This window comes from Chlorocebus sabaeus, chromosome X (assembly GCF_047675955.1).
Source record: "Chlorocebus sabaeus isolate Y175 chromosome X, mChlSab1.0.hap1, whole genome shotgun sequence".
NCBI lineage: Eukaryota > Metazoa > Chordata > Mammalia > Primates > Cercopithecidae > Chlorocebus > Chlorocebus sabaeus.
In genome coordinates this window covers 74,844,432-74,868,499 of record NC_132933.1, presented here as the reverse complement: position 1 = coordinate 74,868,499, position 24,068 = coordinate 74,844,432, and the positions used below count along the sequence as shown (strand labels likewise).

Here is a 24,068-nt window from a genome sequence, read left to right as displayed (position 1 = left end):
TCACTTATGCTGAATTATTCTTAAAGCACAGTTTTAATCATATCCTTTCCCTCTCAAAGGTCTCCAGTGGCCTATTAATTAAGCTCAAAGAACTATTCAAGACTACAATAATATGCCCTCCTAACCGCATAGAGTTACTTTCCTGTTGTTTACCATATGTGTTTCATGCAAATGATGCTATGAACAGCTCCATCTCTCGTTTTGTCTCTTTTTCTTTGCTCAGGACATTTTAAGGATGGCAAAATGCTGTTTTGCCATTTATAAAATGCCCTTTGTCCTCATCACTATTATATGTAATTCTAACCATTGTTAAGACAATCTCTTACATCCCCTCTTCCCTAAAAACTTTCTAGATGCTCTGTATTACTTTGAAATAGTAGTTATATTAAAGGGGATGGATTAGCCACTTAATATGTATCAATTCTGTGCTAGATATTTGGAAAACAAGACATAGACCTTGCCCACTAAGGGCTTACAGTCTACTAGAGGGAGACACAGATATGTTAACAAATAAATGCACTGCATTATTGCAGCTGCTGTGATAGAAGTTGATAAAGGACACAGAGCATAAAAGTAGTAAACGGGGGCATGCATTTGTAGAAAAGGCTTTATAAAAGAGAGAAGGGTGGGGCATATGGGGAACAGTATCCTAAGTAGGGGGAGAAAGTAGAACGAGCAAGGAATGGAGGTGCGAAGTAGCCTGACATATTTAAGGAACATCTAACATTTTGATCATCTTGTATTTGAAAATACAAGATGAAAGTTGTATATGTGTGCATGTGTGTGTGTTTGGGTGTGTGTGTGTCTGTGTGTGATTGGACTTCAGGGCTTAAAAGTGAGAAATTAGGTATAAAAAAATGCAGAAAGTAGATCATAAAGGGTGTTATATGCCATTCTAGATAATTTGAGTTTGTCTTCTAGGGAATTGCAAGCTACTAGAAGATGCAGAGTGAGAAAAGAATACTGATATATAAGGGAAAGAGGAAGTAGGGCTGTAAATATAGTTTGCCCATTCCTGAATGGTTTAATTTTCTTGATAAAATAAGAGACAATATTATCTACTGAGAAAAAAAATAGGCTGCAGTAGGGTTCAGGTCATTGAAAGATTGGTGGAGGTTGGAATAATTGACTCTGGAGAATGGGAGAGAAATATGACCAAGAAGGGACTGATGGCCCAATTGAGGTTTGAGAATGTGAATTTTTAACAGCCCCAGTCTGCATGATTGTGTGATTTATTCCAGTAGTGCTCAGCAAGCACCCTGAGTGTAGGAGAGAAAATATACAAATGTTTCAATTGATCTAAAACTGGGGGCCACAGAGCAAATGTTATGAAAGGACAATGGAGTAAGGAAGTTAAGGATGCTACCAAAGAAGTCTTAGCCAAAGCAATTAGGCAAGGCAAAGAAATAAAAGGCATTCAAATAGGAAAAGAAGTCAAACTATCTCTGCTGCTGCTGATTATATGCATAGAAAACCTTAAAGACACTGCAAAACAAACCTCCCAGAACTAATTAAAAAATTCAGTAAAGTTTCAGAATATGAAATCAATGTACAAAAATCAGTTGCATTTGTATACACCAAAAACATTTTAGCTAAGAACCAAATCAAGAATGCAATTCCATTTACAATAGCCACAAATGTTGAAATAGCTAGAAATTTATCTAATCAAGAAGATTAAAGATCTATACAAAGAGAATAACAAAATGCTGCTAAAAGAAATCAGAGATGATACAAATAAATGGAAACATATTCCATGCTCATAGAATGGAAGAATCAATATTGTTAAAATGGCCATACTGTCCAAAGCCATTTATGGATTTAACGTTATCCCATCAAAATACCAATGTCATTTTTCACAGTCAGAAAAATGAATTCTAAAAATTTATGTGAAACCAAAGAAAGCCTGATTTACCAAAGCAATCGTAAGCAAAAGGAACAAAGCTCGAGTCATCACATTACTCAACGTCAAACCATACTATGAGGCTACAGTAACCAAAATAGCATGATATTGGTACAAAAACAGACACATACCAATGAAACACAATATAGAACCCAGAAATAAATGTACGCACCTACAACCATCTGATCTTTGACAAAACTGACAAAAATAAGCAATGGGGAAAGGACTCCCTATTCAATAAATGGTGCTGGGATAACTGGCTAGCCATATGCAAAAGAATGGACCCTATACCTCTCACTATATACAAAAATTAACTGAAGATGAATTAAAGTCTTAAATGGAAAACCTCGAACTTTAAAAATACTAGTAGAAAACCTAGGAAATACCCTTCTCAACACTGACTTTGGCAAATAATTTATGGCTAAGTCCCAAAAATCAATTCAAAAAAAACCAAAAATAGACAAGTAGAACTTAATTTAACTAAAGAATTTCCGCAAAGCAAAATAAACTACCAACAGAGTAAATGTGTAGCTTACAGAATGGGAGAAAATATTTGCAAACTGTACACCTGACAAAGGTCTAATATCCAGAATCTGTAAGGAACATAAATCAACAAGCACAAAATAATCCAATTTAAAAATGGGCAAACAACAGGAATAGACCCTTCTCAAAAGAAGTTGTACAAATGACCATCAAACATAAAAAATACCCAACATCCCAAGTCCAAGTGATCTCATTGTTCAATTCCACCTATGAGTGAGAACATGCGGTGTTTGGTTTTCTGTTCTTGTGATAGTTTGCTAAGAATGATGGTTTCCAGCTGCATCCATGTCCCTAGAAAGGATACAAACTCATCCTTTTTAATGGCTGCATAGTATTCCATGGTGTATATGTGCCACATAATCCTGGGGAGGGGGGAGGGGGGAGGGATGGCATTGGGAGTTATACCTGATGTAAATGACGAGTTGATGGGTGCTGACGAGTTGATGGGTGCAGCACAGCAACATGGCACAAGTATACATATGTAACAAACCTGCACGTTATGCACATGTACCCTAGAACTTAAAGTATAATAATAATAAAAAAATAAATTAAACAAACAAACAAACAAACAAAATACCCAACATCACTAATCACCAGAGAAATGCAAATTAAAACCACAGTAAAATACCATCTCACAACAGTCAAAATGGCAATTAGTAAAAAGTTAAAAATAAAAGATGCTGGTGGGGCTGTGGAGAAAAGGGAGTGCTTATACACTGCTAGTGGGAATGCAAACTAGTTGAGTCGCTATGGAAAGCAGTTTGGAGATTTGTTGAAAAACTTTAAATGGAACTCTATTTGACCCAGCAACCTCACTAGTGGCTATATAGCCAAGGGAAAATAATTCAGTCTATCAAAAAGCACATCCATGCACATGTTCATCAAACTGCTATTCACAATGGCAAAGACATGGAATCAACCTAAATGGCCATCAATGATAGACTGGTTAAAGAAAATGTGGTACATATATACCATGAAATACTATGCAGCTATATAAAACAAACCAACATGGATGGAGCTGGAGGCAATTATCCTAAGCAAATTAACATAGGAACCAAAAACCAAATACCACACTTCCTTGCTTACAAGTGGGAGCTAAATATTGAATACATATAGACATAAAGATTGGAACAATGGACACTGCGGACTACCTGAAGGGGGAGGAAGGGAAGTGGGCATGGGCTGAAAAACTACCTATTGGGTACTGTGTTCCCTACCTGGGTGTTGAGATCATTTGTACCCCAAACCTCAGCATTATGCAGTATACCCATGTAACAAAGTGCACAATGTACCCCTTAATCTAAATAAAAGTTGAAACTATAAAAAATATAGCTAGCAACAATAGAATGCAACCAAAATAATAGTTAAAAGTAAAATTATGAAGAAGTTTAATAGATTGGCAGAAAAGGGAGGGCACAAAAGACTTGAAGACTCACTCAGATGTATGAACTGGTGTAGTGGTAAAAGGGATGTGAGAGATCTGAAATCCTATGGGCTTTAGTCAGAGTGTTGTACACTAGAGTTCCAAATTTCAGTTCTGTGGTGATAAATAAGGCCCTGGGCATGGGCATGGAATGAGTAACCAAGATGGAATATGAATGGACATTGTTTCAGATAAGGTGGTAAAAATTGAAGTCAACTTGCTGGGTTGGTTGTTCAAATGGAAGATGAAGTTACCAATGTCGTCATAGAATTTAGCGGGTAGAAAGGAGAACTGTCTAGGACGTTGACAGATGATGTGAATAAGAAAGATTAGAGGATGACATAGATGAATGTCTTTTTGCATTATGGTAGAAAAGTAATGATTTAGAGTAGCATCAGCGAGCCAAGAGACAGCTGATAGACTCTGGCTCACAGTATATGGGATGTAGAAAAATAAGCAGCATACTTTTGATGAGAAAGACCAAGGTTAGCTTAAGGCAAGAACATGGTGAGAGAATTTTCTGAAAAGGTTTAGGACATAGGAGAACTCACTCATAATGGAAAGGGTGTTCCAGAAGGCACAGTAAATAAAGGGTTAGAAAAGTCGGATGTGGAAGAATTAGAAGGAAGGAAGTACAGTGTATTCTCACGATGTTAGAACCTTGGAGAACAGTTGACTAGAGAGTTGATGGTTCAACCACAGAATTCAAATTTCTGTTTTTACTTAATTTGTCTCTAGCTCTTCTTTGTACTTTTTAAAAATAGTAATTATATCAGAGGATGGAGCAAGAAGGCAGAATGGAAAGTTCCACCAATTGTCTTCCCAGCAGGGACATCACTTTAACAACCAGCTACAAAAAATCACCTTCATAAGAACCAAAAATTAGGTGAGTACTCACAGTACCTGGTTTTAAGTTCATATTGAAGATAGAGGCACTAAAAAGGTAGAAACAACAGCGTTGAATTATCAATGCCACTACTCTCCTATTCCCTAGCAGTGAGTAGGAGTGACAGTGTGGTTGAAAAAGTGTTTCTGTGTGCCAGAGAAGGAGAGTGCAGCAATTGTGAGGCATTGAACTCAGTGCTGTCCTACTAAAGCAGAAAGAAAAACTGGATGAAACTCAACTGACACCTGCCCACAGAGAGAGCATTTAAACCAGCCTTAGTCAGGGGAGAATTACTAACTCCAGCAGTCAGAACTTGAGTTCCTGCATGTCTCGCCACCAGGGGTAAAGTGCCCTGGGGCTCTAAATAATCTTGAAAGGCAGCCTAGGCTGCAAGGACTGCAACTCCTAGGAAAATCCTAGTTCTAAACTGTGCCCAGATACAGTGGACTAGGGGGACATGTGATCTACTGAGACACCAACCAGGCCAAGGGAGTGCTCATATTATCCTTCTTCTTATCCCAGCCTGCACAGCTTGCAAGTCTGCTTGAAGAGACAAAAGAGAAAAGTGGGGAAGACTTTATCTTGCATCTTGGATGCCACATCATCCATAGCAGGATAGGGCACCTGTTAGAGCAATGAGGCTCCCTTTCCAGGCCCTAACTCCTGAATGACATTTCTAGACATCCTTGAAGGGAAGGACCCAGTCCCGGCAACACTCATCACCGGCCAACTGAAGAGCCCTTGGGCCTTGAATAACCAGAAATGATATCCAGGTACATTGCTGGTGGTCTTTGGTGACACTGAGAGCTGCTGGCTTCCGGTGAAACTCAGCATATTCCAAGCTCTAGTGGTTGAGGTAAGATTCCTTCTGCTTCTGAAGGGAGAGAAAAAAGTGAGGGGGATTTGGTCTTACACCTTATATACCAGCTTGGCCACAGGGAGGCAGACCACCAAATGACCTCTTGGGGTCCTCAAATCAATAATATGGCTCCTGTATGGCATTTCTGTATGTTTCTTGGGCTGGAAGGGAACCTACTGTTCTGTAGGGTGAGTCCCAGGTTGGGCAGCATTGACTACAAACTGACTAAAGGGAACTTGGCCTTTAAGGGAACATTGGTGGTAATCTGACAGTAGTCTCCATGGGCCTATGGTTATGGTGGCCATGAGATGAGGCTTCTCTGCTTTGGAAAGGGGAGGGAAGAGTGGGAAGGACTGCCTTTTGTAATTTGAGTGCCAACTCAGGTGCAGTGCAATAGCACAGCAGGTAGACGCCTAAGGATTTTGATTCTATTCCCGGACTCCTGAATGGCACCACAGGACCCACCCAAAGAATGGGGAAACTTGCTACTATTAAGAGAGGGACACAAGCCTGGTTGGCTTTACCACCTGCTGATTATAGATTCCCTAGGGCCTTGGGTAAACATAGACAGTAGCCAGGGAGTGGTTACAGCAGGCCTGGGGTGATACTCAGTGCTGTGCTGACCCAGTACAGTCACAGTGGTGGTAGCCACAGGGATGCTTGAGTCACTCTACCCTCAGCTCTAGGTGGTTCACAATGGAGAGAGGGAGAGACTACATCTATTTGGAAGAAAGTAAGGGAAGAGAACAAGAATCTCTGCCTGGCAATCTGTAGAATTTTCCCACATCTTATCCAAGACCATCAAGGTGGAACTTCTATGAGTCTGCAAGAGTCACAACATTACTGGGCATGTGGTGCCCCAAGATTCAGATACAGCTTAGATCGCACACCCACATCCTTTTGAATATCTAGAAAGCCTTCCCTAGAAGGACAGATACAAATAAGCCCAGACTGCAAAGACTACAATGAATACCAAATTCTTCAATTCGCAGACACAGATGAACATCTACAAGTATCAAGATCATCCAGGAAAACGTTACTTCACCAAATGAAATAAATAAGGCGCCAGGGACAAATGCTTTAGCAACAGAAATATGTGACCTTTCAGACAAAGAATTCAAACTAGCTGTTTCGAGGAAACTAAAAAAAAAAAAAAAGAAAAAAAAAGGAAAAAGCAATCTAACACAGAGAAAGAATTCAGAATTGTATCAGATAAACTTAATGAAGAGATTGAAATACATAAAAATAATCAAGCAGAAATTCTGGAGCTGCAATTTAGTATGACAACATGCAGTTGGTATACTAAAATTTGCATCAGACTCTTTTAATAGCAGAATTCATCAAGGAGAAGAAAGAATTAGTGAGCTTGAGGACAGGCTATTTAAAACTACACAGTCACAGGAGACAAAAGAAAAGAGAACAGAAAGCAATGAAGCAGGCTTACTAGAAAAATAGCTTCAAAAGGGCAAATCTAAGAGTTATTATTGGCCTTAAAAAGAAGGTAGCAAAACACATAGGGGTAGAAATTTTATGCAAAAGGATAATAACAGAGAACTTTCCAAACCTAGAGAAAGATATCCATATCCAAAAAGAATAAGTGTATAGAACACTAAGCAGATTTAACTCAAAAAGACTACCTTAAGGGTTTTAATAATCAAACCCTGAAGAATCAAAGATAAAGAAAATATCCTAAAATCATCAAGAGAAAATAAGCAAATAATATGCAGTGGATTTCCAATAAATCTGGCAGTAGACTTTTCACTGGATACCTTACAGGTCAGGAGATAGTGGCATAACATATTTAAGGTGCTGAAGAAAAAGGTGACTTTTTTTCATTGTTCAAAATACAAATTTTATCCACTAAAATGAAAACAGAAAAAACAACTACTGCAATGTAAATAATATAACAACAAAAATAACAAAATATCATAATACACAAGGCCAAATCACATCATATACACTCACTACACCCACTCTACCCTACCTTAGCCTGTAATCAAAGGGACAGGGGAATAAAACAAATGTAGCAAGAAAGGCAATATAAAGCCATTAATTAAATAACTGGAATTTAGTTTGTAAATGCTAAAACCATTTCTCAAAAATTAAGACAATGCTTTTGATCAGCAGACTAAATTACTACAAATAAAGATAAGTACTTATTACAAAACAACTTGAATTTTTGCATGACTAAAATGTAAAATAAGTGGTGACTTGAAATCCTAGAGTGAACTTTATATAGAAAAGGAATGTCTACCTGTAGACACTGAGAACTCTTGGGAGGGGGAAAAGATTTGGATATGGTTATAGTTTTGACTTTGCAAATGATCATTTTTGCAGAATTAGATGGAAAAGATCCAGTGCTTTTTATAGTTCAAACACAGACAAATGCTGGTAAGTCTCCTAAAATTTGATTAAAAGTTGGAGTGCTGAGTGATTTTAAGAACCTGAAGCAACAGCATTTCTAAACAATTCTTAAAATAAACTTGTTAGCACATCAGTGTTGTGCATTAAATTTCACAACTCACAGAGAAGAAAAAAATGTCTTTCTTAACCCTAAACACACAAGTTTTAGAAGAAAAATTTTAATAAAAACTGCTGCTCCCAGAACAGGAAAAGCCTTATGCTAAAACAAATTATTCCTGGAGTCCTTAACTAACAACTAGATTGAACTACCTACCTGACTTGGAGCTGATGTGTCCTGGAAAACATATTTTAAAAATTTTAACACTTTTCTCCCCTTGCAGAACACTTTAAATTTAAACTTAAAGTCTAGACTATACAGATCAAATTCAAGTTAATGACTGTATAACCAAACTAAGTGACAGACAGTACAAAGGTGAAGAACTGAGGATTTACATACTAAAACATAAGCAGGGCAGTCATTATTTAATTTTTAAAACGCTGATTTAAATTTGCAACATTCTGGCTGGGTGTGCAGTGGCTCAAGGCTGTAATCCCAGCACTTTGGGAGGCCAAGGTGGGCAGATCTCTTGAGGTCAGGAGTTTGAGACCAGCCTGGGCAATATGGTAAAATCCCATCTACTAAAAATACAAAAATTAGCCAGGCATGGTGGTGCTCCCCTGTAATCCCAGCTACTCAGGGAGCTGAGGCAGGAGAATCTGTTGAACCTGGGAGGCAGAGGTTGCACTGAGCCAAGATCAAGCCACTGCTCTTCAGCCTGGGCAACAGAGCAAGACTCCATCTCAAAAAGAAAAATAAATAAATAAAATAAATTTGCCATGTTTTAAATGAATACCACTTAAAGTAGTGATCAACCGAAGATAGGTGAACACAACAACACTCTTTCTTTTAGAAAGTACAACAAAAATATAATTTTTTACAGTTTTACTCTCAAACATTTCTCTGTAGTAACATGCCTTCCTCACCTCTACAATAGGTTTGTTGTGAGAATCTTGTAATGTAAACCCTGGATGTTCTATGAAGCATTTTTAAACTTCTAGCTTATACCCTACCGACTCTTATTCAAGTGTCTTTTAAAAAATATTTAAACAACTATTCTTTTCTTGCCAATATTTTTTATAATTTCCAAGAGGTTTTAAGAATTTTGAGAGAATATTTATTTCATAAGTATCTACTACTATTACTAGTCAAGAAAACAAATGTAGGTAGAGGAAAGACTTAACATTTTGTCCTATATACATCTTAATCATCCTAACATTAAAAACTCACATGAAGCTTTAAGATACAAGATGATATGAGACTCTTAACATGGAAAACTGTCACTATAACTACAAGCAGTGCACAAACATGCTTCTACTCTTACCTACATAAGCTGACAGATGTTTAAAACACTGGGTTAGCAAATATCTTTTAGTAAAGTGACTTAGGCAGGCTTAAACTAGCCAGGATTAAGAATGAACCCTTACTAATTAATTGGAAGATCTGAGACATATTTTATATTTTATTTTACAAAATGAGAAATACTTATTTTGAAACAAGATAAGAAGACATGTCTGTCTGTCTGTCAAAAAACTACCACTCAGAAATATTTTTCATCCACAAAGCAGGAAAAACATAAAAGCATTGACATTTCACACTGGCACCAAAAAGGCTAACTGCCCTGCCTTCTTGGATTAGAAAAACTAAAGCTGAGTGATAAGTAATTTTGCAGGCATTTGAACATGCCTAAGCCTTTAAATCAGTAAAATACTTTCTAAAAATTCTGACTACAAAAGTAATACATACTTATAAAAAACTCAAACAGAACAATATAAAAAAATAGAAAAGTGAAAGGCCCCTATAAAACCCTTGTGGGGCCCCTCCCCCCACCCCCCTGAAGAGAAACCACTTTTAACAGTTTGGTGCATAACTTTCCAAATCTTTTGTTCTATACATCTAAAAAACTTACATACTTTGATTTGGCTCAGAATATACATAGCATTTTGCCACTTGCATTTTACACTTAATATATCTTTGACATCTTTCTATGTCAGTACATGTTGGCTCAATGGTACTCTATCATTAAATACCCTTTAAAAAATTGCAAATCACATTAAAAAATCATTTGCACAAGAACGTGTTTATAATTTTAAGAGGAAATGGACAGAATCCTAAAACACAACAACAAACCTCTAAAAATAATCTCTATCTTTCCACCAGTGTGGAACAATTTATCCTTTTTTCACACAAAACAAACTATGTGATTGGGGATATTAACTCTGTAATCTCCATGTTTATATGCAGAATGCTCCATTTGTTAAGCTTAGTTAAAAAGAATAAAAAATCCAGATGATTAATTCACTTGCACTTAGAAATCAAGTCAGTATACTATGAATACACATTGTGATCACTTATAATATGATGCTTCTTGGCCTAGGGTTTCAATTAAATTACAGCAAAAAAATTAGATAAATAATACAGCTAATGCCCTGAAGAATCCAGAAATTCAAAGATTATATTGTTAATGAAAACACTGCCATGTACATTTTTGTTCCTACTTGGTAGCAAATGCTAATGGAATTCAATTCTGATTACTTAAAGTCAGTTCACATCACACATTCAATCAGGGTAGTAAGAAGAACATAACATGCCTAGTATGGAGTTATATTAAGACATAAAATTTTTTTGCTTGAAAGTAATGACTGTGTAGCACATGGGACATTTGTCAACTGTTTCAGCATGTTGTTTACAACTGACTACATGTCCATAGGGAACAAAAATGATAGCAATATTTCTATACATAGAGATTTTGCAAAGCTCCTTCATTTGCAGGCACCTTAGCTGCTCTTCAGTAGTAATCTCTTTGTGAAATGAAGTCTGACTTGATTCATCTTGTGGACTTTCTTTCTGAGCATTCACTAGATCTGCAACCAGAACCTCAAGTGATTTATAGTTGCTCCCAGATATCTGAATTTTTCCTCCATTATTTTCTTAATGTCCTTGAAAGTGAACCCCATTTGTATAGCTTCTTGTACCATAGGATTTTGGAAGATGATATCATCAATTCTTCTAGTTAGTGATAGTGTTTTCTCAGTAGTTCTTATGAGACACTCCTCAAGTGAATGGGTTAAATGAATATTGTTTATATATTCTTGTCCTTTCTGTTCTAACAGATATTTACACCCTGGATACCATTTAGCATGTTGTTCTCAGTGGTCTTCACTGGGCTTCCAATCAGTTAGCCCTCCTCTACAGTGAAAGCACTTTACTTTATCACCTTCACCTAAAGCATAAAATTCAGCTCTTCCAAGCTGCTCCTTTGTTAACTGAGTATATTCACATCCCAAAAGTAATGATCCGTGCTTCATAATCCGCCATGAATGGATTTCTTGGAAGATTTGTTGAATTTGGGAAATTCCTATCAGAACTCACAGCATCAGATTCACTTTGAATATTAAAATTCTGACCCCAAAGAAGCAATTAGGAAAGTGTCACCTGTGTTCTGACCAGGCACTATCACAAGGTTCCCAATTTTTCAGTTTTCCACCACAACAAAAGCACTGCACTTGGTCATCAATACCTGTGTAGTAGAGTCCAGCACTTGCAAACTCTTTTGGGGATAGGTGGGCATAGTCTGGCCAGTTCTGAAAGGACTTTAATGTAGCTTCTTCACTATACATGGCAGGGTTCCTTGGGTATATGGTGTCTGATACATCTAAAACCTGCCCAGTTCTCAAAAGATACATCTAAAACCTGCATGCATCTCAGATGGCCTGTCTAAAGCAAAATGATTTCTGCTTCCCAGATAGTTTTCAACTTTGTACTGACCATTTTGGATACCAGGATTTGAAAGGCTGTGTGGCACTATTTTCAAAATAAAAGCCATTGATAAATCTGCAATTTGGGGATAGTTTCCTGTGTCTTCCAACTGCTGAGTCTCCCTATTGCCATCTATCTATGGCTGCATGACAACTAAAGCACTGCATGGTATCTCCTTCACTCGTATAAAGAAACCTTGCTTGTGCCAGTGTTGATGCTGAAACAGGACTACTACTTGGAAAATTAGCAAAAGTTTTTAATCTAAACTCTTCTACAAATTTTTCATCCTTATTGATGAAGGTACACACGTTTTAGATCCTTAAAAACTGTTAAAAGTCATCTCTTGGAAATAGGACTTGTCCACCTTTACTTAGGTGTCACAGGATTTAGGAAGGCAGTCCTGAGGGGCTTGAAGTCACCCACCCACCCATGCCGTCCATTGGCAGTCCAGGAAAAGTGGGCAAGCAGCCTGGGCCAGGCCACCCCTGCCAGGTGGGCTGAAAAAATAAGTTTTAACCTACAATAGTATACTCAGTGAAGATATCCTTGAAATATAAAAGACAAACAAAGATTTTCCCAGACAGACAAAAGCTGAGAAACTTCATCAACAGAACACCTGTCCTACAAGAAATGCTAAAGAGAGGACTTCAATTAGAAAGAAAAGGCTCTTAATGAGTAATAAGAAATCACCTGAAGGTACAAGACTCTGTGGTCATAGTAAGCACACAGGAGAAAATAAAATATAACACTCAAATCTAGTCAGGCCTGTTAAGCAACTTTAACCTTGCTCAATATGCAAACATAAGTGAAACTTAACTTGAGCTATTTATTGTGAATGCATGTATTAAAGAAAAACAGAAATTAAGCTCAATCAATTGGAAGCAGCCAACAAAATTATAATTATATAACTCAGGACTATCCAACAGCATAGACCAAATAAGGCAAATGTATAGCTATAACCAATCAAATATCTTCTTCGCTTTACTTCTGTATTCATTTCATAAAAACCTCCCTCTTGCATTTTCCTGGTGGATCTCCTGAACCAATTATTGTCTGGAACATCCCAACTAATGAATCATTGTTTGCTCAAATAAACTCTTTAAAAAAATTTAAAAAAAAATATAACACTGTAACTATGATGTGTAAACTGCTGTTATACTAAGTAGGAAGACTAAATGATGAACAAATAAAAAATAACAACTACAACTTTTCAAGAGATAGACAGTACAATAAAATATAAATCAAAATAACAAAAAGGTAAAAAAATGAGGAAATTAAGCTAAAGCATAGAGTTTTTATTAGTTTTCTGTTTACTTGTTTATTTATGCAAACAGCATTAAGTTGTTATCAGGTTAAAATAATGGGTTATAAAATAGGAGTTGCAAGCCTCATGATAACTTCAAAGCAAACTACATACAATGGGCACACAAAAAATAAAAAACAAGAAACTAAATCACATCACCGGAGAAAATCACCTTCAATAAAAGGAAGACAGGAAGTAAAGAAAGAAAGAAAGAAGAGAAAACTACCAAACAACCAGAAAAATATAACAAAATGGCAGGAGTAAATCCTTACTTATCAAAAATAACAATAAATGCAAATGGGCTTAACTCTCCAATCAAAAGATGTAGCATGGTTGAGTGGATAAAAAAGCAACACTCAATGATCTCTTGCCTACAAGAAACATACTTCACCTACAGAGACACACACAGACTAACAATAAAGGGATGGAAAAGATATTCCACACTATTAGAAAACAAAAAAGAGCAGGAGTGGCATACTTATATCACACAAAAGAGATTTCAAGACAAAAACTATAAGAAGAGATAAACAAGATTACTATATAATGATAAAGGGATTAATTCAGCAAGAGGATGTAACAATATTAAATATATATACACCCAACACTGGAGCACCCAGAGGTATAAAGCAAATATTATCAGTGATAGATAGGCACCAATACAATAATAGCTGGAGACTTCAACACCTCACTTTCTGCATTGGACAAATCTTCAAGACAGAAAAAGCACAAAGAAACTGCAGGCTTTATCTCCACTATAGAGCAAATGGGTCTAATAGATATTTACACAATATTGCATTCAATGGTTTTAGTATGTATATTTATTTCCTCAGCACATGGATCATCCTCAAGGATAGAACATATGTTAGGTCACAAAACAAGTCTTAAAACATCAAAAAAATTGGAGTGATTTCCAGTATCTTCTCTGACCACAATGGAATAAAACTAGAAAACAATAGCAAGATAAATTTTGGAAACTATGCAGATACATGGAAATTACACAATACACTCCTGATTGACCAGTGCATTAATGAATAAATTAAGAAGTAAATTGAAAAGTTTCTTGAAACTAATAATAAGGGTAATGCAGCATATACAAACCTATGTGATATGACAAAAGCAGTACTAAGAGGGAAGTCTCTAGTTATAAGTTCTTACATCAAATAGGAAGAAAAACATCAAATAAACAATTTAATAATGTATCTTAAAGAATTAAAGAAGCAAGAGCAAACAAACCCCAAATTATGAGAAGAAAAGAAATTATCAATATCAGAGCAGAAATAAATGAAATTGAAATGAATAAAACAAAAGATTAATGAAACAAAATTCTGGTTTCTTGAAAAGTTAAACAAAATTGACAAAACTTTAGGCATGCCAACTAGAAAAAAAGAGAAAATCCAAATAAAGAAAATTAGGGATAAAAAAGGAGACATTACAACTGATATTTCAGCAATTCAAAGGATGAACAGTGGATATTATGAGCAAGTATGTCATTAAACTGGAAAATCTAGAAGAAATGAATAAATTCCTAGACGCATAAAACCTACCAGGAACAAACCATGAAGAAATCCCAAATCTGAACAGATAAATAACAAGTAATGAGATCAAAGTCATAATAAAATGTCTCCCAGTAAAATAAAGCCCAGGATCCAATGGCTTCACTGCTGAATTTTACCAAACATTTAAAGAAGAACTGATACTAATCCTGCTCAAACTATTCTGAAAAATAGAGGAGAAGGAAGTGTCTATGAATACATATAAGGCCAGTATTACCCTGATACCAAAACCAGACAAAGACATATCTAAAGAAGAAAACTATAGTCCAATATCTCTGATGAATATTGATGCAAAAATCCTCACAAAACACTAGCAAACCTAATTCAACAATATATTACAAAGTTCCTTCATCAAGACCAGGTGGGATTTATCCCTGAGATGCAAGGATGGTTCAACATATGCAAGTCATTCAATGTGTACATCATATCAACAGAATAAAGGACAGAAATAATATGATCATTTCAATTTACACAGAAAAGGCATTTGCCAAAATTCAATATCCCTTTTTAATAAAAATTGTCAAACAACTAGGGATAGAAGAAACATACCTCAATCTAATAAAAGCCATATATGACAGATCCACAGCTAGTATCTTATTTAATTCGGTCAAAGGTGTAAGCCTTTCTTCTAAGATCTAAAACATGATAAGGATGCCCACTTTCACCACAATTATTCAACATAGTACTGGAAGTCCTAGCTAGAGCAATCAGACAATAGAAAGTAACAAAAGACATCCAAAATGGGAATGAAGAAGTCAAATTATTCCTGTTTGCAGATGATATGATCTGATACTTGGAAAAATGTAAGGACTTCACCAACAAACCATTAGAACTGACAAACAAATTCAGTAAAGTTGCAGGATACAAAATCAACATAAAATAATTTGTGGCATTTCTATATGCCAACAGTAAACAACCTGAAAATAAAATAAAAATGTAATCTCATTTACAATAGCCATGAATAAAATTAAATACCTAGGAATTTAACCAACTATTAACTTTGTATAATGAAAACTATGAAACATTGATGAAAGAAGTTGAAGAAGATGTTAAAAAATGGAAAGATATTCCATATTCATGAATTGGATGAACCAATATTGTTAAAATGTCCTCACTACCCAAAGCAGTCTATAGATTCAATAAAATCCCTATCAAAATACCAATGACATTCTTCAAAGAAATAGATAAAAATACTAAAATTATGTGAAATTGCAAAATACCCAGAATAGCCAAATGTATCCTAAGCAAAATGTATAAAACTGGAAGAATCACCTCACCTGACTTCAAATTATACTACAGAGCTATAGTAACCAAAACAGCATGGTACCTGCATATAAACAGGCACATACACCAATGGAACAGAATAAAAAACCCAGAAACAAATCCACACATCTACAGTGAACTCATTTTTGACAAAGGTACCAAGAACATACCGTGGGGAAAAGACAGTCTCTTCAATAAATGGGACTGGGAAAACTGGATATACATGTACTGAAGAATGAAACTAGACCTCTATCTCTTCCCATATGCAAAAATCAAATCAAAATGAATTAAAACATTAAATCTAAGACCTGAAACTACAAATCTACTACAAGAAAACATTGGGGAAACTCTCCAGGACATTGGTGTGGGAGAAATTTCTTGAGTAATACCCCAAGAGCACAGGCAACCAGAGCAAAAACGGACAAATGGAATTACATCAAGTTAAAAAGCATCTGCCTATCAAAGGAAACAATCAAGCAAGTGAAGAGGCAACCCACAGAATGGAAGAAAATATTTGCAAGCTACTTCTGATGATAAATTAATAACCATATATATATAAGGAGCTCAAAAACTCTACAGGAAAAAATCTAATAATATAATTAAAAATGGGCAAAATATTTGAAAAAACATTTCTCAAAAGGAGACATACAAATGGAAAGCAGGCATATGCAAAGGTGCTCAACATTATTAAGCATCAATGAAATGCAAATCAAAACTACAATGAGATATAATTTCACCCCAGTTAAAATGGCTTATATCCAAAAGACAGGCAATAACAAAGTGCTGGTAAGTTGTGGAGAAAAGGGAACCCTTATACACCATTGGTGGTAAGGTAAATTAGTACAATCTCTATGGAGAACTGTTTGGAGATTACTCATGAAAGTAAAAATAGAACTCCCATATGATCCAGCAATGCCACAGCTATCCAAAAGGAAGGAAATTAGTATATGAAAGAGATATCTGCACTCCCATATTTTTGCAGCACTGTTCACAATAGTCAAGATTTTGAAGTAAACTAAGTGTCCATTAACAGATGAAAGGATAAAGAAAATGTAGTACATATACACAACGGAGCACTATCCAGCCATAAAAAAATAAAATCCTGTCATTTGTGACAACATGGAGGGAACTGGAGACCATTATGTTAAGTGAAATAAGTCAGGCACAGAAAGAGAAACATGGCATGTTCCCACTTATTTGTGGGAGCTAAAAATCAAAACAATTGAACTTATGGAGATAGAGGGTAGAAGGACAGTGCATTAGTCCATTCTCACACTGCTATAAATACCTGAGATTGGGTAATTTATTTTTTTTAAATTTTTTTTATTATGATTATACTTTAAGTTCTGGGGTACATGTGCATAACGTGCAGGTTTGTTACATATGTATACTTGTGCCATGTTGGTGTGCTGCACCCATCAACTCGTCAGCACCCATCAACTCGTCCGTTACATCAGGTATAACTCCCAATGCAATCTCACGCCCCTCCCCCTCCCCACAATAGGCCCTGGTGTGTGATGTTCCCCTTCCCAAGTCCAAGTGATCTCATTGTTCAGTTCCCACGTATGAGTGAGAACACGCGGTGTTTGGTTTTCTGTTCTTGTGGTAGTTTGCTGAGAATGATGGTTTCTAGCTGCATCCATGTCCCTACAAAGGACACAAACTCATGCTTTTTTATGGCTGCATAGTATTCCATGGTGTATATGTGCCACATTTTCTTAATCCAGTCTGTCACTGATGGACATTTGCATTGATTCCAAGTCTTTGTTATTGTGAATAGTGCTGCAATGAACATACGTGTGCATGTGTCTTTATAGCAGCATGATTTATAATCCTTTGGGTATATACCCAGTAATGGGATGGCTGGGTCATATGGTACTTCTAGTTCTAGATCCTTGAGGAATCACCACACTGTTTTCCATAATGGTTAAACTAGTTTACAATCTCACCAACAGTGTAAAAGTGTTCCTATTTCTCCACATCCTCTCCAGCACCTGTTGTTTCCTGACTTTTTAATGATTGCCATTCTAACTGGTGTGAGATGGTATCTCATTGTGGTTTTGATTTGCATTTCTCTGATGGCCAGTGATGATGAGCATTTTTTAATGTGTCTGTTGGCTGTATGCATGTCTTCTTTTGAGAAATGTCTGTTCATATCCTTGGCCCACTTTTTGATGGGGTTGTATGATATTTTCTTGTAAATTTGTTTGAGTTCTTTGTAGGTTCTGGATATTAGCCCTTTGTCAGATGAGTAGATTGCAAAAATGTTCTCCCATTCTGTAGGTTGCCTGTTCACTCTGATGGTAGTTTCTTTTGCTGTGCAGAAGCTCTTTAGTTTAATGAGATCCCATTTGTCAATTTTGGCTTTTGTTGCCGTTGCTTTTGGTGTTTTAGACATGAAGTCCTTGCCCATGCCTATGTCCTGAATGGTACTACCTAGGTTTTCTTCTAGGATTTTGCTGGTATTAGATCTAACATTTAAGTCTCTAAGCCATCTTGAATCAATTTTCGTATAAGGAGTAAGGAAAGGATCCAGTTTCAGCTTTCTACTTATGGCTAGCCAATTTTCCCAGCACCATTTATTAAATAGGGAATCCTTTCCCCATTTCTTGTTTCTCTCAGGTTTGTCAAAGATCAGATGGCTGTAGATGTGTGGTATTATTTCTGAGGACTCTGTTCTGTTCCATTGGTCTATATCTCTGTTTTGGTACCAGTACCATGCTGTTTTGGTTACTGTAGCCTTGTAGTATAGTTTGAATTCAGGTAGCGTGATGCCTCCAGTTTTGTTCTTTTGACTTAGGATTGTCTTGGCAGTTTGGGTTCTTTTTTGCTTCCATATGAACTTTAAAGCAGTTTTTTCCAATTCTGTGAAGAAACTCATTGGTAGCTTGATGGGGATGACATTGAATGTGTAAATTACCTTGGGCAGTGTAGCCATTTTCACGATACTGATTCTTCCTATCCATGAGCATGGTATGTTCTTCCATTTGTTTGTGTCCTCTTTGATTTCACTGAGCAGTGGTTTGTAGTTCTCCTTGAAGAGGTCCTTTCCATCCCTTGTAAGTTGGATTCCTAGGTGTTTTATTCTCTTTGAAGCAATTGTGAATGGAAGTTCATTCATGATTTGGCTCTCTGTTTGTCTGTTAGTGGTGTATAAGAATGCTTGTGATTTTTGCACATTAATTTTGTATCCTGAGACTTTGCTGAAGTTGCTTATCAGCTTAAGGAGATTTTGGGCAGAGACGATGAGGTTTTCTAAATATACAATCATGTCATCTGCAAACAGGGACAATTTGACTTCTTCTTTTCCTAACTGAATACCCTTGATTTCTTTCTCTTGCCTGATTGCCCTAGCCAGAACTTCCAACACTATGTTGAATAGGAGTGGTGAGAGAGGGCATCCCTGTCTTGTGCCAGTTTTCAAAGGGAATGCTTCCAGTTTTTGCCCATTCAGTATGGTATTGGCTGTGGGTTTGTCATAAATAGCTCTTATTATTTTGAGAGAATCAAGGTCAGATCTAATTAATATGTACAATTTCTGCAGAACTTAGGAAGGAACATTATACTTGGTGCCAAATAAATGTGTTTAATCAGACTAATTCATATCAGGATTGCTCTATTGAGGCACATTAGGCATATATGTCATTTATTATATTATTTTCTTTTCTTTCTTTTGGTGTAATTCTTGGAAAAGTAAGAGAATTGTTTTTTCAGAACATTCTACCAAAGCAAAAATTAATGAGCACAACTTCATACAAGAGTGAAATTTAAGCTGTTTGTTCCTCATCCAACAAAAGTTATATCTATGTCTAAAAGCTGAATTATGATTTACTGGGAATCAGCTGAAAGTAAGGCCAGTAGGTTCAACTAGATTGCAAATTCCTTGTAAGGAGGAATTTTGTCTTCACATCTTCTCATTCAAGTATTTTACTTCCCCTTACACTTTCTCATTTTCTCTCTATAGCGCTTTGCATAGTAATTTGCATGTACAGCAGGAAAACAATAAATGACTAGTGAGATTCTATGTCTTTCTTTATAGAGAACATTATATTTTTAACTCATGTCAATAGAACATGCCATTTTTTATTCTAAGGACAGTTGCCAGTTTGAGCCAGAAGGGACCTTTGAGATCTTGTACCAATAGACTTTAAACATGTGAAAAAGCAAGATTCAAAACCTGGTGATGAGATTGTAGTGGTAGTGACTTCTTTAAGAGCACATTGCTAGGGCTGGGAGTAGAACCCAGGCATTATGGCCATCAGACCAGTTCTACTACCATACTGCCACCCTCATTCTCACTCTTCCTTTTGATTTCCCTTCATTAATGACACATGTTTCAGAGAGTCAATTGAGGTAATCACTGCAGACAAAATCTGTAAAAAGTCAAGAGCTGGTCCTCAGTTATTTGCTTCTATCTTTCCCTTGGAATAGTTATCAACTTTCCTGGTTTAAAAAGATAACTTTCAAAGAAGATTGTAGATAGAAAACAGGGCTAATGTGCATATCTCACTTGGATGGACAGAACAGTGTACGGAGACTCACACCACAAACTTTTGCTCCAAGAACCACTGCAGGAACATACTGGGAAAACCAGAATAATTCACAGGTCCTTTGAAAGAACTGGCATGCCACTACAAATTCCGTGAGTTAGGTGAAAAACTGTGAGTTCTCAAAGTGTGACTCGGTGAAAACCTGCCTCTGAACAGACATCCCCACTGGGGAATCTGAAAGTCCAGATCACAAGAGGATTTAACCTTACCTAGAACTGGAATGGATTTAGGGTGCCATGTGAAATATAAAAGTAAAAGCAGTAGTGGGAAGAGCCTTATAGGCACTCCCATTATCCAGCTTGAGCCCAGTGAAGCCATCCCTGACTATATCTCACAGGGGCCTTTGGGAAAGGCACCCAGTGGAATTAGGGAGGAGTCACAGGGTGTAAGAAGTTTCCAACTGAATTTTGCAATTACAACTGGGCACTAACTTTCTTGAGCAGAAGCCAGGGAGCAAATGGGAACTGCTGAAGATATGAATGCAGGAGCCACAGCTAACATTGTGGGCAGATAGGGAGGGGTGAGACCTGAATGCCAAGTTTGCTTGCTCAGCGGGGAAGTTTATGGTCTTGGACAAATTCTGAGTTCTGCACAAGCAAGCTGCCTGGATCTAAGCTTGGCACCATTAGTGGAGCACTATGGGAGTGAGGCTGGCCTTGCCAACTGTGTGGGAGGTGGGTGAGGCCTTTCACTACCAACTATCCCCCACTTCTTTGGTGAACTATATGGCACAATCAAACCAGCTATAATCCCCTCTGGAACATAATCCTGTTGGCCTGAGAACCACATTCCCATTCCTCACGGAGGCTTTGGCAAGCCCTGCCCAAGGAGAGTCTGAGCTCACACCCACCTAAGCCTACCTCCAGCTGATGATATTTCTCTACCTGCCCTGGTAGATGAACACAAAAGACATACACTCTTGGGAGCTTTATGGACTTGCCCATCACCTGAGTAACGAGAATACTTCCCACAGCCAACATAGGGCAAGCTTATATCCCACTGCTAATGCCACAGCTGGTGCTCTCTTGCAAGCACCACCTCCTGGCTGGAGGCTAACCAATTCAGGCCATTACAGGAACACGTGGCAGAATAACCCTGCTCCTGGGAAGAAGAAAACAACAGAAAATATCACCACCTGCAATGTCCCGGCTAACCAGAGGTCTTGGGTCTGTTCACTGTACAACTTCACTGCTAGCATAACCAGCATTTGAGAAAGCCAGCACACTAATCATATCTACACCAAGGACTCTCACAGAGTCTAATTCACTCCCCTGCTACCTCAACTACAGCAGGTGCTGGTATCCATGGTTGGGAGACCTGAAGACAGATAACCTCACAGGACTCTTTGCAGATATTTCCCAGCACCACCCCAGAGCTTGGTATCTCTACTGGGTGGATAGACCCAGAAGAGCAGTAACAATCTCTGCAGTTTGGCTTTCATAAAGCCCCATTCCTAGGGGAAGGGAGAGAACACCACATCAATGGATCACCTTGTAGTGCAAAAGAATCTGAGCAGCAGGACTTGAGTTCAGATCTTTCCACTGGTGGGTAGTTTCTCACAGCAGAGGCACAATTGCAGTGCTGGGTGCACTAGGGGAAGTCTGCACTTATACCCCAACAGGCTGGTAATCTCTGTGATCATGAAGGGACTTGGAGAAAGGGTTCTTGTTCCCCTCTGGCACTCCACTGCAGACACAGCTGGGGCTTCCCCCACAGGAATGCAGTGTGGAGTCACCTATAGACAACCTTTCTGGAAAAATCCAGGGTGGGCACAGCCCCACAGAAGGAGCACACTCCAGATTCAGGCCTGCACAAGAGGCAGTCACAATTCCTTCCTACTTGAAATATCAACATTTCTATAGATGAAAGGAAATGCCTGTCTGATCTGAATAACTGAAACACTAGAACAGGAGTGAGGTTGTGAGGTGAATAGCTTTCCTGAAGACTTAGCAGAAGAGGTAAGGTAGCTCCCACTCTTCATCATGATAAAACCTTAGCACATCTAATTGAGAGCTCCCCCAGAAACCTTCATCAAGGCTGAGACCTTGGCCCACTGTTGGATATTACATCTACCTGCTTGCCTTAGCCACAACTGGTGCCTACCCAGGGTTACCTCCCTGACTGGCCTGAAACCTGAATCATCAACTCAGTAAATAAAACACGTGGAAAAAATTAAATGAATAAATAAAGTGTATATCATGAGAGAATGTGATAAGCTTTGAGAGATCCCTGCCATTTTAACTCCATAGGAGACAGTAAATTTGACCACACACCAAGAATCTAACTACTACAACCAGCATTGGGAAAAGCCAATGCACAAAGACACTATAACTAAGGATCTCATACAGAGTGAGCATCAAAAAGCAAATTAGGGTAAAATAAACATTAAAGTCAGATCCTTAAGAGGGATAAAACCCCAAAAATCCAAAAACCAGAGTTCAATAAAAAATAAATTCAACAACAATTTTAAGAAACAGTCTATCCAGATGAGAAGAAATCAGAAAAGTGATTCTGGTAATATGACAAAACAGAGTTCTATAACACGCCCAAAATTCACACTAGTTCTGCAGCAATAGATCCAAAGCAAGAAGAAATCTCTGAATTGCCAGATAAAGAATTCAGAAGATTGATTATTAAGCTATGCAAGGAGATACCAGAGAAAAGTGAAAATCAACTTAAATTAAAAAAAAAAAAACAGGATATGAATAAAAAATTCTCCAGAGAAATAGATATCTTGAAGAAAATACAATCACAACTTTTGGAAATGAAAGACACATTTAGAGAAATACAAAATGCAGTGGAAAGTTTCAACAATATGCTAGAACAAGTAGAAGAAAGAACTTCAGAACTCGAAGACACAGCTTTTGAATTAATGAATCAGACTACGACAAAGAAAAAAGAATAAAAAAATGAACAAAGCCTCCACGAAATTTGAGGTTATGTTAAATTGGTGTTCCTGAGGAAGTAGAGAAATCTAAAAGTTTGGAAATCTTATTTGAGGATATAATTGAGGAAAATTTCCCTGGTCTTGCTAGAGATCTAGACATCCAAATACAAGGAGCTCAAAGAACTCCTGGGAAGTTAATTGCAAAAAGATCATCACATTAGGTAACCTACGAAGGAAAACCTATCAGATTAACAGCAGATTTCTCAGCATAAACCTTATAACCACAAAGGATTGGGGTCCTATCTTTAGCCTCCTTGAGAAAAAGTATTTTCAGCCATAAATTTTGTATCCAGCAAACCTAAACTTCATAAATGAAGGAGATATACAGTGGTTTTCAGATAAAGAAATGCTGAGAGAACTCTCCACTACCAAGCACTACAAGAAACGCTAAAAGAAGTTCTAAATGTTAAAACAAAACCTCAAAATACATCAAAACAGAACCTCCTTAAAGCATAAATTTCAGAGGGCCTATACAACACTAACAAAATGAAAACAAAACAAAACAAAACAAGGTTTTTAGGCAACAGGTAAGCATGATGAATGGAACAGTACCTCACATCTCCATATTAATATTGAATGTAAAAGGCATAAATGCCCCAATTAAAAGATACAGAATGGCAG

At 37.2% G+C, this 24,068-nt stretch overlaps 1 protein-coding gene and 1 pseudogene across 2 annotated transcripts in view; both read right to left on the bottom strand.

Annotated features, from left to right (window-relative positions):
- CYSLTR1 (cysteinyl leukotriene receptor 1) overlaps positions 1-24,068 on the bottom strand; it is a 100,492-nt gene that overhangs the window by 57,884 nt on the left and 18,540 nt on the right. The window lies entirely within an intron of this gene.
- Positions 4,701-12,171, bottom strand: LOC103232240 (E3 ubiquitin-protein ligase XIAP pseudogene; annotated as a pseudogene).